We start from the raw sequence: 14,301 nt of genomic DNA on the forward strand, positions 1-14,301 counted from the left end.
GAAAGATATTCTTTGCTTGTCTGTTTTGGACATTAATGAAATGCCAGCTAAACTGAAATTTTTCAAAATATGTCTTCTACATATATCCCGTCCACAACCCTGTCCCATGACCCAATAATCAATGTTTAGTTAGCTCCTTTTCAAGTTGAAACTGAAAGCCTTTTGAGTGAAGCCATCCATGAATTTCACAGTCTTCTGGCTTCTTGGGGTATAGCATTACATGCTATACAGTGATTTTTGAGCCAAAATCACTGCAGATGGTGACTGCAGCCATGAAATTAAAAGACGCTTGCTCCTTGGAAGGAAAGCTATGACAAACCTAGACAGTATATTAAAAAACAGAGATACCACTTTGCTGACAAAAATCTGTATAGTCAAAGCTATGATTTTTCTAGTAATCATGTACAGATGTGAGAGTTGGACCATTAAGAAGGCTAAGCACCAAAGAATTGATCAAACCAGAAAAGACCCTGATGCTGGTAACGACTGAAGGCAAAATAAGAAAGGGGCTGCGGAGGACGTGATGGTTAGACAGTATTACCAACTCAATGGACGCGAATCTGAGCAAACTGGGAGATAGTGGAGGATAGGGAAGCCTGGTGTGCTGCAGTCCATGGGATCTCAAAAACTCAGACAAAACTTAGCTACTGAACAGCAAAACCAACCATTTTTAAAGTTTAGAAAGAACAGCCCCATTCAGGGCTACTTATTCATCTCTCAACTTCAGTTCTCTCTGTTTACCCCCAAACAAACAGACAAAAAGAGCATCCAAGTTCAGCTTTGCTGTCAATTTTCTGTTCCAGTGAAAGAAACTTTGATGTAAAAATCCTCTCTGGAGTCATAATTTGCCTTTATGCATTGTGTTCTGTTTATGTTATTTTTAGATATATTCAAAATTCTAGTTTTACCCTTACGCTTGGGAGAAAGTATTATTAACTTTTTAATGATTTTGTTTGTTAGGCTTTAAGGCTGAAAGCACCTTTTCTTTATAGATAAATAGAAAAAAGTCTGTGTAGAAAACTAGCCTTCTCTTTAGCCTTCCTGAATTATTTTTCTAATGCATTAAATTCCTTCCTGACAACTGTAGGCTTCAAAGCAAGTCAAATGAGATTAGTTCATTGTAGTTAATATAAAAGGCTTTATCTTTTAAAAAGTGTCAAAACTACTATCAGAAACTCTCAGAAACCAAATGCATTTTTACTGACCTTTTTTCATTTTGATACTTTCTCTTTCACCTTGCTGTAACTGGCAATGCAGTGAAAGTTAGTCTGTCATTTAAAAAAAAAAAAAAAAACTTATCATTTCAGTATATTTTCAATTCATTAATCTTCAACATTCATCTTTAAATAGAATATATATTCTTACTTTCTGCTGCTGCTGCTAAGTCACTTCAGTCGTGTCCGACTCTGTGCGACCCCATAGACGGCAGCCCATCAGGCTCCCCTGTCCCTGGGATTCTCCAGGCAAGAACACTGGAGTGGGTTGCCATTTCCTTCTCCAATGCATGAAAGTGAAAAGTGAAAGTGAAGTCGCTCAGTCGTGCCCGACTCTTAGCGACCCCATGGACTGCAGCCTGCCAGGATCCTCCATCTGTGGGATTTTCCAGGCAAGAGTACTGGAGTGGGGTGCCATTGCCTTCTCCGTCTTACTTTCTAAATCTCTCTAATGCACAAATATGGTCACATTACTTTCCTTGTTTAAAAAAACAAAATTACATTACTCTTTAAAACATGAATGACTTGGCATTCCCCAAAATACTCAATCCAGCATTTGACATCCAGAATTATTTGGAATCAATTTACATTTCTGGGCTTCTCTGTCCCTACTTTCCTGTATGTGTGTGTGTGTTCAGTCATGTTCAACTTTTGCAACCTTTTAGACTATAGCCCACCAAGCTCCTCTGTGCATGGGATTTTTCAGGTAAGAATACTAGAGTGGGTTGCCATTTCCTCTTCCAGGGGATCTTCCCAACCCAGAGATCAAATCTGCATCCCTTGTGTCTTAGGAGACACATTACAGGGAGGTTACCACTGAGTCATTGGGGAAGTAAAATGTTTTTAGCAAAAACAAACACACTTCAGTCTCTCATTTCATTAAAATTAAACAAACATAGTTGACTCTTGAGCAAGTCTGGTGTTAGGGCTGCCAACCCTTCAAGCAGTCAAAAAAGTCGCCTCAGTCGTGTCCGACTCTGTGAGACCCCATGAGGGCAGCCCACTAGGCTCCTCTGTCCCTGGGATTCTCCAGGCAAGAACACTGGAGTGGGTTGCCATTTCCTTCTCCAATGCCTGAAAGTGAAAAGTGAAAGTGAAGTTGCTCAGTCGTGCCCGACTCTTAGCGACCCCATGGACTGGAGCCTAGGAGGCTCCTCCATCCATGGGATTTTCCAGGCAAGAGTACTGGAGTGGGGTGCCATTGCCTTCTCCGTCATATCACTTACTGTCATCCAAATATACAGTTCCTCCACAGATCCAACTGACCACAGGTCCTGGAGGACTGCAGTATTTACTACTGAAAAAAATTCAGGTATAAGTGGACTTCCATATTCCAAGTCTGTGCTGTTCAAGGGCCAGTTGCATTTTAAATATTTGTATAATATCCATTGTAATTTATACACTATTCTGGCTAGAAAAGCTCTGCCTTTTCTGGGAGCTGCTAATGCTCTTATTCCCCCTTCTCATTTATATTTAATAAATCTCTGCATGTACATAAACATTTATATACACCCTATTTATTAGGAATGAAGGTGGGCACTATTTATAATTGTTTACTCATTTGCTCTCATTCAATGTTTATAGAGAACATCCTGCAGACACAAAGGATTGTAAAACAAAATCATTTTTTAAGAATTCACAATCTAGGGAGGTTGACAGAAGCATGAACTAAAGAGTAAATACTGAGTGATCCTTTTGTGCTTATACTGAATAGTGGCAAGGGTGAGCTACTCTGAAGGATGAGGTACCCACTCCAGCCAGACATGAATCACCAAAGGGAACACTGCACAGAGCTGGCTCCCAAGGATCAATTATTATATCCTGGTTGGGTTGACGGTGGACTCACTGATGTCTAGCAAGTCAGCAAGTCCCAGAATGCTGTTTCAACCCTCTTACTAGGACTCCATTCTCATTCTCTTCCCTTTTATCTAGTTTAAGCACAACCTATACATATGGCTTCATTTTAGATGCTGTGAAGACTGCCTTTCACACCAGATTTAAACCGCTCGTACTCATACTTAATGAATAAAACATGGTTATCAAAAATCTATCAATAATTTCACTACTGTAATTATGAAAAATGTTTCTGTCATTAAATTGCGCCACACTCTAGATTTTATTATCTTATTAATGTCATCAGTAAAGCTCATTTATCATCTATACAATGAACTAGATTAGAGTTTCGTTTCACTATATAATCAACAAAACTGGCCCTTTACAAAAGTTAGGGTGACTGTGAAATATTAAATTTTCTTTCTCATGTGCCAATTGAATTGTCATTTTTATTTTTTATATGTAATTTAAATAGAGCATTTATTGACCACCTGTTGAATGTAGATCCCTACCTAATAGAAGAATACTACAAAGTAATTCAAACCAGAATTCAAGTTATAGCCTCAAGCAAAAATAAAATAAATAAGAATGACTTTTTCCAATTTGACTTCTAGAATAAAAGCTTCCCTTTCTATGCCTGAAGAGTAGAAGAGCCAAGGACATAAATGTTTGATAACCTGAAATAAATCTGTCAGGAAAGAAATCTAGCTGCTACTTACAGCAAAAGAGTAGCCAAAAAGGATATGAAGCAATCTGAATCCTCACTCTTGACAACTTCAAATTTATTACAAAAGACCTCACACCCTGGGAAGCTTCAGAATGTCTCAGTTAAATAATGTTCAATTCATTTTGGTTACCGCCCAGGATTCCTGAAGGATAGTTTTAGCAAGTGTTAGAGAACACTGAGGTAAAATGCCTTGTAACTCCTTTGAAGATTCCATGTTTAGGCAGATGAATCAAATACATGCAGCGTGTGAGTCTCTGAGTGAGGAGTAGGCTCTACCTGGGAAGCAAAAGAATACATGTGAAGTGCTCATTTTCGGTGGATTAATAACAGTCTCATCACACAAAATGTTCTATTTTCCCTTATAACAACAGCCTCAGCACAAGCTATAGACATTGGGTCAACATATATTTGGGGGGAAATGCTGATCCAGAAGCCACCGAAGACAGCTGGTCACGGATACAGCCCGAATCGAATATGGCCATGTTAAAACCGTGGTGTGTTGCTGATCCCGTTGAGGACGCCAACTGTCTTGCATTCGCACTTTTTGCTGAACCCAGGGTTGGCAAGGCGTGAGCTAAGAGGCTGGAAGAAGATACGAGGAGCCGGAGGGCCTGCAGACACGTTCATTCTCTCCTGGCTGACGCAGCAGCCGTAGCAGCAGCCATAATATTACCTCAGACAACATAACCATGGGGTCGCTCCAAGGTGACGCCGGTGAGGCCGGAGCCAGAGCTATCTCAGTGAAGCCCATACAGGTGTGCCTCAAAAGGAAGACCACGGCCAAGCACGCACCTCGTGACACACATGCACAGTGCTCTGTGTGGTCTCCACTGGCGCATAACCGTGCAGAGTCACGGTCTGCAGAACATGGGGCAGGAGGGCGTGAGCGCGTGGGTGACAGAGCCCGACCGGCGCCATCTTACTGATTTCCTCACATACGGAACTGCGGACCTGGGACTCACACAGAGCGAGCAGCAAGAAGTCCAATGGCTGGGCACGCCGCTAAATTGACCTGAAGCTTATCTGTGTACCTTCTTCTTGGCTTGTGAACAACTCAGAGGAAGAGAATGCCAGAGGAATCCCAGCTGATGTGTGTAGAATCAACCAACTGAAATAGTAACATCTAAATATAGCCAACAAGACTGAGGGATTTCACTTTCACTTTTCACTTTCATGCATTGGAGAAGGAAATGGCAACCCACTCCAGTGTTCTTGCCTGGAGAATCCCAGGGACAGGGGAGCCTGGTGGGCTGCTGTCTATGGGGTCGCACAGAGTCGGACACGACTGAAATGACTTAGCAGCAGCAGCATGAGCAAATATAGCCAAAGAACTTCTGGGTTAAACTTAGCATGTAAGAGTAAAAAATTAATTTTCTGCAGCTCAGGAATAAGTGAACAAAAACATGTTCAGTTATAAAAGAAAATCCTACATTTTCATCTTTGAGATATACGTTGTGCTTAGTCCCTCAGGCACTCTATCAGATCTAGGCTCTTAAATCTATTTCTCATTTCCACTGTATAATCATAAGGGGTTTGATTTAGGTCATACCTGAATGGTCTAGTGGTTTTCCCTACTTTCTTCAATTTAAGTCTGAATTTGGCAATAAGGAGTTCATGGTCTGAGCCACTGTCAGCTCCTGGTCTTGTTTTTGCTGACTGTATAGAGCTTCTCCATCTTTGGCTGCAAAGAATATAATCAATCTGATTTTGGTGTTGACCATCTGGTGCTGTCCATGTATAGAGTCTTCTCTTGTGTTGTTGAAAGAGGGTGTTTGTTATGACCAGTGCATTTCCTTGGCAAAACTCTATTAGTCTTTGCCCTGCTTCATTCCATATTCCACGGCCAAATTTGCCTGTTACTCCAGGTGTTTCTTGACTTCCTACTTTCACATTCCAGTCCCTATAATGAAAAGGACATCTTTTTGGGGTGTTAGTTCTAAAAGGTCTTGAAGGTCTTCACAGAACCTTTCAACTTCAGCTTCTTCAGAGTTACTCGTTGGGGCATAGACTTGGATTACTGTGATATTGAATGGTTTGCTTTGGAAATCATTCTGACAGAGATCTTTCTGTCGTTTTTGAGATTGCATCCAAGCACTGCATTTTGGACTCTTTTGTTGACCATAATGGCTACTCCATTTCTTTTGAGGGATTCCTGCCCACAGTAGTAGATATAATGGTCATCTGAGTTAAATTCACCCATTCCAGTCCATTTCAGTTCGCTGATTCCTAGAATGTTGACATTCACTCTTGCCATCTCTTGTTTGACCACTTCCAATTTGCCTTGATTCATGGACCTGACATTCCAGGTTCCTATGCAATATTGCTCTTTACAGCATCGGACCTTACTTCTATCACCAGTCACATCCACAGCTGGGTATTGTTTTTGCTTTGGCTCCATCCCTTCATTCTTTCTGGAGTTATTTTTCCACTGATCTCCAGTAGCATATTGGGCACTTATCGACCTGGGGAGTTCCTCTTTCAGTATCCTATCATTTTGCCTTTTCATACTGTTCATGGGGTTCTCAAGGCAAGAATACTGAAGTGGTTTGCCATTCCCTTCTCCAGAGGACCACATTCTGTCAAATCTCTCCACCATGACCCGCCCATCTTGGGTTGCCCCACGGGCATGGCTTAGTTTCATTGAGTTAGACAAGGCTGTGGTCCTAGTGTGATTAGACTGACTAGTTTTCCATGAGTATGGTTTCAGTGTGTCTGCCTTCTGATGCCCTCTTGCAACACCTACCATCTTACTTGGGTTTCTCTTACCTTGGACATGGAGTATCTCTTCACGGCTGCTCCAGCAAAGCGCAGCCACTGCTCCTTACCTTGGAGGAGGGGTATCTCCTCACCGCAGCCCTTCCTGACCTTCAACATGGGATAGCTCCTCTAGGCCCTCCTGTGCCTGGGCAGCCACAGCTCCTTTGTCGTGGGGTTGGTCCTCCCAGCCGCTGCCCCTGGCCTCGAGCGTGGGGTTGTTCCTCCCGGATGAGGTTCGTGACATTGTACAGGAGACAGGGATCAAGACCATCCCCATGGAAAAGAAATGCAAAGAAGCAAAACGGCTGTCTGGGGAGGACTTACAAATAGCTGTGAACAGAAGAGAAGTGAAAAGCAAAGGAGAAAAGGAAAGATATAAGCATCTGAATGCAGAGTTCCAAAGAATAGCAAGAAGAGATAAGAAAGCCTTCTTCAGCGATCAATGCAAAGAAATAGAGGAAAACAACAGAATGGGAAAGACTAGGGATCTCTTCAAGAAAATTAGAGATACCAAGGGGACATTTCATGCAAAAATGGGCTTGATAAAGGACAGAGATGGTATGGACCTAACAGAAGCAGAAGATATTAATAAGAGGTGGCAAGAATACACAGAAGAACTATACAAAAAAGATCTTCATGACCCAGATAATCACGATGGTGTGATCACTGACCTAGAGCCAGACATCCTGGAATATGAAGTCAAATGGGCCTTAGAAAGCATCGCTACGAAGAAAGCTAGTGGAGGTGATGGAATTCCAGTTGAGCTATTTCAAATCCTGAAAGATGATGCTGTGAAAGTGCTGCACTCAATATGCCAGCAAATTTGGAAATCTCAGTAGTGGCCACAGGACTGGAAAAGGTCAGTTTCCATTCCAATCCCAAAGAAAGGCAATGCCAAAGAATGCTCAAACTACCGCACAATTGCACTCATCTCACATGCTAGTAAAGTAATGCTCAAAATTCTCCAAGCCAGGCTTCAGCAATATGTGAACCATGAACTTCCTGATGTTCAAGCTGGTTTTAGAAAAGGCAGAGGAACCAGAGATCAAATTGCCAACATCGGCTGGATCATGGAAAAAGCAAGAGAGTTCCAGAAAAACATCTATTTCTGCTTTATTGACTATGTCAAAGCCTTCGACTGTGTGGATCACAATAAACTGTGGAAAATTCTGAAAGAGATGGGAATACCAGACCACCTGACCTGCCTCTTGAGAAATCTGTATGCAGGTCAGGAAGCAACAGTTAGAACTGGACATGGAACAACAGACCGGTTCCAAATAGGAAAAGGAGTACGTGAAGACTGTATATTGTCATCCTGTTTATTTAACTTCTATGCAGAGTACATCATGAGAAACGCTGGACTGGAAGAAACACAAGCTGGAATCAAGACTGCTGGGAGAAATATCAATAACCTCAGATATGCAGATGACACCACCCTTATGGCAGAAAGTGAAGAGGAACTCAAAAGCCTCTTGATGAAAGTGAAAGTGGAGAGTGAAAAAGTTGGCTTAAAGCTCAAAAATCAGAAAACAAAGATCATGGCATCCGGTCCCATCACTTCATGGGAAATAGATGAGCAAACAGTGGAAACCGTGTCAGACTTTATTTTTTGGGGCTCCAAAATCACTGCAGATGTTGACTGCAGCCATGAAATTAAAAGACACTTACTCCTTGGAAGGAAAGTTATGACCAATCTAGATAACATATTCAAAAGCAGAGACATTACTTTGCCAACAAAGGTTTGTCTAGTCAAGGCTATGGTTTTTCCTGTGGTCATGTATGGATGTGAGAGTTGGACTGTGAAGAAGGCTGAGTGCCAAAGAATCGATGCTTTTGAACTGTGGTGTTGCAGAAGACTCTTGAGAGTCCCTTGGACTGCAAGGAGATCCAACCAGTCCATTCTGAAGATCAGCCCTGGGATTTCTTTGGAAGGAATGATGCTAAAGCTGAACCTCCAGTACTTTGGCCACCTCATGCGAAGAGTTGACTCATTGGAAAAGACTCTGATGCTGGGAGAGATTGGGGGCAGGAGGAGAAGGGGACGACAGAGGATGAGATGGCTGGATGGCATCACTGACTCGATGGACGTGATTCTGAGTGATCTCCAGGAGTTGGTGATGGAGAGGGAGGCCTGGCGTGCTGCGATTCATGGGGTCGCAGAGAGTCGGACACGACTGAGCGACTGAACTGAACTGAACTGAACTGAGTCACTCAGTCCTGTCCGACTCTTTGCAAGTTCATGGACTGTAGCCCGCCAGGCTCCTCTGTGCATGAGGATTCTCCAGCCAAGAATATGGGAGTGGGTTGCCATGCCCTCCTCCAGGGGATCTTCCCAACCCAGGGATCAAACCCAGGTCTCCTGCATTGAAGGTGGATTCTTTACCATCTGAGTCACATATGGTCTTTTAACTACAAAAGCTATGATAGTAATATCTAACTGGTCCTGTTAGTATACAAGATTTTAAGTAAAGTCATGACAGGATTCAACTAATCCAGTCTCTGAGATATAAAGTACTTAAAGAGTTATTTTAAGCTATGTTTCTTGAAACGATAAAATGATTCAGTGAGAAATTGAATAATTAAAAGGAATAAAATTATTCTTCCATGCAATTCAGCTATTTTGAGAACAAGTTTAGGCAACAACTTTAAAATACTTTGTTACAGTTCTATTATTAATTTCCAAATATGCTTTGCTGTTATTGGTTAAAATAATTTATATTCAAATATTCACTCATTTTATTCATTAATTCAGTCAATGTGTTATTATGAAACCCCAAGAAGATCAGGCACTGAGGCTATAGAGACATAATCTCTCCCTGCAGGGATCCTATGATCTCATAGGGAGATAGATATATACACACATAATTATAATACCATGTGATAAATGTAACAGTACAATAATGAATGAAGTATTATGGTAGTGCAGGTTCAGTTTGGCTTGAGACAGTTAGCTAGCACTCGCCAAGCAGAAAAGGAGACCACGGCAAGCATCCAGAAAACATGGAGGTCGGCAGCAGTGGCATTTCCAGGGACCTATGAAAGAATAAGGATAATTTGCATTTGGTCTCTGTGGTACTTCTATGCTTGTTTCCGGGGAAGCCAGGAGCCATGGGACTGACCCTTGGTCAAGAAAGAAAAAAATTGTCATAGCTGGTGATTAAAATGTGCTATTTAAAATCTACAAATCCCCGAGGCATTCTTTATTAGCTTGTCTACACTGTTTATTGAAAATGAATAGACTTCTGCTCCCTCCCAGTCAAAATGGAGTCACAGGGACTGGAACTAAAAACCTAACAAGATATATGAGACAATAGCTTTTGACATAGTTAAATAAAAAACGGTGTCCTGAGATTTAGGAAATAAATAAGGTGAGTCCTAAAATTTCCCCAGTTTACTGTCTGGAGATAAGTTTCTAGGTGATGGCAGAGAAAAGCAGCTTAGGCAAAACCCTAGGTTAGTGTACATGAATTGAAGACGTGGTACTGGGCCGTGTGTGAAGAGGCAAGAGCTGCACAGAGAGACAGCTGCAGAAGCCATTCGAGATTCTTCCTTAAGGACTGAGTTGAGTGCTAGTGAGCACTTGCATATGTGGAAACTACCTGAGTTTGAAGAATAACCATCCCCAAAGAAGAATAGTGCCCGGGGGTCTCGTAGCACTTGAAACAGTGTCAATACCCAACGGTTACAGTGGGAAACTTCATAATTAACGGGATATAAATTATAGAAGTCAAAGGGATCTTGCTTCAGGAGTGGGGAAAAATTATCCCCAGGCTAAATGTGGCTCTGGTACCACCTGCTAAAAATTAAACGAAGACTCAAAGATCAACATGCTTTCTGGCATTGAATCAAAAATCATCAGACATGGAAAATACGGAAGGCATGGCCCATAATGAGGAGAAAAATGAATCAAATGAAACTAAACCAAAAATGATACAGATAACAGAGATAATGAACAAAGATATCATAACAGCATTCCTTATGTTCAAGAAGCTAGAAGAAATTTGCATGTGCTAAGTAGAGACATGGAAGATATTTTTAAACTCCCAAGTCAAACTTCTAAAAATGAAAAAATACATTATCTGAGATTAAAAAAAAAAGTACACTGAATGGAATTAACAACAGGTTAAGCATGGTAGAAAAGATTACTGAATCTGAATACATATCAATAGAAACTATTGAAGATTTTCATATATTATAGAAATATATTAATAGTTTGCACCTGATTTCATCAGTCATGTGGTGTGGCTTTTAGCAAAGTGACCAGCAGCTTGTTAAAAGACCCCCATCAAATTGTGATTTGACTCCCTTAAGACCAAGGTATTTTGCACTCTCTTGGTAGTTTGCAATCTGAAGAAGAAGCATATTTTGTGGAAAAAATAAAGAACCTAAGAGCCCTATGAGCTGTGCCTAGATGTTTCACACCTTTCTGGTATTTATGTGTCGTCTTTCTCCTGCTATGCCAATATTCTTTATTAAAGTCTTAGATGACTATACCCTGTGCAGTTTTGTGTTTATCTATGTAACACTGTGTAATTAAAGGAAAATACAGTTTTTTTGAGGAAGGGGAAGTAGATTATGATCAATTAAAAAAATGATAATTTACGGTGGGATGAAAGAAGGCTATAAACAGATTGGAATTTTGTTTCTTGTGTGAAAAAGTGTTAGTTGCTCAGTCATGTCCAAATCTGTGATCCCATGGACTGTAGCTGCCGGGCTTCTCTGCCCATCTAATTCTCCAGGCAAGAATACTGGAATGGGTTGCCATTCTTTTCTCCAGGGTATTTTCCCAACCCAGGTATCAAACCCAGGTCTCCTGCATTGCAGGCAGATTCTTTACCTTCTGAGCCACCAGGGAAATAGAATGAAATTTAAGAATGACAACATAGTGAGGTAGGTAAAAATATAGACCCCAGGATCAGAACTCCTTTGGCCTTCACCTAGTTGTGTAACATTAAGCGAGTTGTTTGAGCTTTCTATAGCTCAATTTCCTCCAGTGTTTAGCAAATCTGGTAGATAGAAAACACTGTATGATGTTTGCCATTAATTTGCTTTCATTTCTATCCACAGATTCACTGGTGTATTCCTATATTATTAATTTTACTAATTAATATCATACTTAAGATTGGGGTTAGATATTTATTCCAAAACAAAACAAGGAAATAAAGACTGTATATGACAATGAATAAATTATCTTGTATCTGAAAATCCTTTACTCACATAGCTATTTTCTTACCTGTAAACATCAATTTTTAAAAACTACTTTCTGTTGACAGGCCTACATAGAATTGATACATGCCTCAATAAATTAAATGCCCGCTTTTACCTTAAATAATATAAAAGCAAATGTATCTGAAATAGAGTTATAGAAATATTCTGGAATGAGTAAACAAAGAAAATTGAACAATTCAATAGGGGGAACAATGCCATACAAACATAAAATAAATCACTCCTTTTAAATCACTAACTAGACTCAGAATCATCTACTGTATCTTGAAAGTGAAAGTCGTTTAGTCATGTCGACACTTTGCAGCACCATGTACTACAAGGTCCATGGAATTTAGGCCAGAATATTGGAGTGGGTCGTTCTCTTCTCCAGGGGGTCTCCCCAACTCAGGGGTGGAACCCAGGTCTCCCACATTGCAGGCAGATTCTTTACCAAGTGAGCCACAAGGGAAGCCCAAGAACACTGGAGTAGGTAGTCTATCCCTTCTCCAGTGGATCTTCCAGACCCAGAAATCAAACCAGGCTCTCTTGCATTGCAGGTAGATTCTATACCAACTGAGCTATCAGGGAAGCTAACAGTAAAAGTCATTCAGTCGTGTACAACTCTTTGCAACCCCATGGACTGTATGGTCCATGGAATTTTCCAGGCTAGAATACTGGAATAGGTAACCATTCCCTTCTCCAGGGACTCTTCCCAACTCAGGGATGGAACCCAGGTCTCCCACGTTGCAGGCAGATTCTTTACCAGCTAAGCCACGACTGTATCTTGGATGATTGCAAAATGAAACAGAAGAAATAGAATCATTTATATCACTATATTAGCCTAGAGGTTTTGAATATTAATAAGCCATTGATACCTGCTTCACTAGCTCAAGTGGTTATCAATGTACATCAGGTTATTAATATTAATAACTCACAGTAAATTTAATGTTATTTCTTAATTTCAGCAGTAAGGAGGTCAAAAGACTTTGCATTTTAAAAGATTCTCTCTTCAAAGCACACTTTGAAAGTGAAAAATTATAATTATAGTAATAAAAACAGAATTTATTAAGAAGCTTTTGGAGGGAATGACAAAGTGAGAACTGTGAAAGGTTTCAAGTTTTACATGAATAAGTTGACCTGTTATTACTTTATTGATGCTGAAAAAGACACAAGGCTTCTGGGTCAAGACACAAAAGCCTATATTATTTATGCCACCAGGCCTCCCTGGTGGCTCAGACAGTAAGGAATCCACCTGCAGTGCAGGAGACCTGGGTTCAATCCTTGGGTTGGGAAGATGTCCTTGAGAAGGAACTGCTGCTGCTGCTGCTGCTGCTAAGTCGCTTCAGTTGTGTCCAACTCTGTGTAACCCCATAGACAGCAGCCCACCACCTTCCCTGGGATTCTCCAGGCAAGAACATTGGAGTGGATTGCCATTTCCTTCTCCAATGCATGAAAGTGAAAAGTGAAAGTCAAGTTGCTCAGTAGTGTCCGACTCTTCAAAACCCCATGGACTGCAGCCCACCAGGCTCCTCCATCTATGGGATTTTCCAGGCAAGCATACTGGAGTGGGGTGCCATTGCCTTCTCCGGGAGAAGGGAACCACCCACTCCAGTATTCTGGCCTGGGGAATTCCATGGACAGAGGACCCTGGCAGGCTACAGTCCATGTGGTCATAAAGAGTCGGACACGACTTTCACTTCCACTTATGCCACGACATGCAATGTGATCTCCATATCTAGGCTTGCCAGTTCCCTTTGTCCCAAGTGCTGGTGATCAGCTGAGGCCGTGGTGGATGCCGTCTATACACTCGGCTTCTGTCACAGCTGAGGGATCCGAAGTTTAGGCAACTAAAATCTCTAATCAGAGCGGCAAGGAAACCTACTTTTGTCCTCTGAGGAGCCATCTTTTTCATACTGGACAGTATAAAAGTTCACCTTTTCTTTGGAAAGAGACACTACATCTATCTTCCAAGGCTGTTCACTCTAAAAACATTCTTGCAAAGATGGTCTAGAACACAGGCTGCCAGTGCCTCTGTTTGCAAAACATTTATAAGCAAAAGAGACCCACGAGAATTGTCTCTTAACAATTCCTTAGGGTATTTTAATACCTAGTAGCTTACCTTCTATTTTGCCCAATTAAAACTAAGTATACTGGCTGAATATAAAATGAAAATGACATAAATTTGAAGTGGGAATCAAACACAGAATCTGACCAACCATACTGCCCTGTCACCATTGTATCTGCTCCTCCCTGCCTCTATGTACCACCTCTGGCAAGGTCTTAGCCACAGTTGGTGATTCCCTGAGGGACATATTGTTAAATCGCTTGATGCTTCAATCTTCTATTAATTGCAGTTTTGCTCAGGGCAGTGGTGAAAGGTGGTAAAGTCCAGGGAGGTAATGTTGGCCTCCATAGAGGAGTTGATGAACAAGAAACACAAGTGTTTCAGGGTCTATGGTAGCCAGCCGATGAAAACCAGATGAAAATAGCTGAAGAAATAATATCTGAGCAAGATGATGGACAAAACTACCAGCTTTCATGAATATTGTCATTAAAAATCCACTG

This window comes from Bos grunniens, chromosome 14 (assembly GCF_055505025.1).
Source record: "Bos grunniens cultivar Pamir isolate PY7600 chromosome 14, Bosgru_T2T1.0, whole genome shotgun sequence".
In the NCBI taxonomy this organism is placed as follows: domain Eukaryota; kingdom Metazoa; phylum Chordata; class Mammalia; order Artiodactyla; family Bovidae; genus Bos; species Bos grunniens.